Here is a 903-nt window from a genome sequence, read left to right on the forward strand (position 1 = left end):
AAAACCACATTTTACAATTTTTAAAGTGTATCTAGTCTAGGCGTCGAGTTTGTTTAACGAAATTTGAGATTGTTTTAAAATGTAATTTTACATCAAAAATCTAACACTTAAACATTGGTATATTTAGAAAAATTATGGAATTAAAGATACAAAACCTTGTATGATTGTTTTCGTTTTGTTTTGTTGGTATTGGTTTGGTTTGGTGTTTTGTTCGGTTGTTTTTGTTGGGTTTTTTTTTTTGTTTGTTGTTTTTTTATTTTTGGTGGGGGGGGGGGGGGGGGGGGGGGGGGGGAGGGGGGGGTTTCTTTGGTTTTTTTTTTTTTTTTTTTGTTTTTTTTTTTTTTTGTGTGTGTTTATTTTTTGTTTGTTATTGGTTTTTCGTTTGGTTGTTTTTTTGTTGTTGTTTTTTCCCAATTCTTTTTTATAAGACATATTGTCATGATCTGACCTGTCAGCGATTGTGCTTGCTGCTGAGTTGACAATGACATAGGGAAGATTATTGATTGCTCCCATCAGAAAGAATCCAATCTGTCGTAGAAGGCGAAAGGCGATATTACGTAGTAGTAGTAGTAGTAGTAGTAGTAGTAGTAGTAGTAGTAGTAGTAGTAGTAGTAGTAGTAGTAGTAGTAGTAGTTGTGGTAGTAGTAGTAGTAGTAGTAGTAGTAGTAGTAGTAGTAGTAATAGTAGTAGTAGTAGTAGTAGTAGTAGTAGTAGTAGTAGTAGTAGTAGTAGTAGTAGGAGTAGTAGTAGTAGTAGTAGTAGTAGCAGTAGGAGTAGTGGAAGTTTGTTTTTATGTTTTTAAGGGTTTTACGGCGCTTGCAACACATTAAGGTTATATCAGCGCCAGTAAAAAGGTAGAAAATGGGATAGTAAAAAGTTCTAGAATTACAATTAAAGCATCCA

The 903-nt window shown here is 33.6% G+C and overlaps 1 long non-coding RNA gene across 1 annotated transcript in view; it reads right to left on the reverse strand.

Moving 5' to 3' along the window:
• LOC144961496 (uncharacterized) overlaps window positions 1-641 on the reverse strand; it is a gene marked incomplete at its 3' end in the record, with an annotated part of 3078 nt that extends 2437 nt beyond the window's left edge. Inside the window, exon 1 of the long non-coding RNA XR_013643180.1 lies at window positions 449-641. This is a non-coding gene — a long non-coding RNA (uncharacterized LOC144961496). The remainder of the gene's footprint in view (window positions 1-448) is intronic.
• Window positions 642-903: the final 262 nt, after the last annotated feature.

Source organism: Berghia stephanieae, unplaced genomic scaffold, assembly GCF_034508935.2.
Source record: "Berghia stephanieae isolate SIO BIC M18660-M18661 unplaced genomic scaffold, UCSD_Bste_1.3 scaffold2677, whole genome shotgun sequence".
NCBI classification, from domain to species: domain Eukaryota; kingdom Metazoa; phylum Mollusca; class Gastropoda; order Nudibranchia; family Aeolidiidae; genus Berghia; species Berghia stephanieae.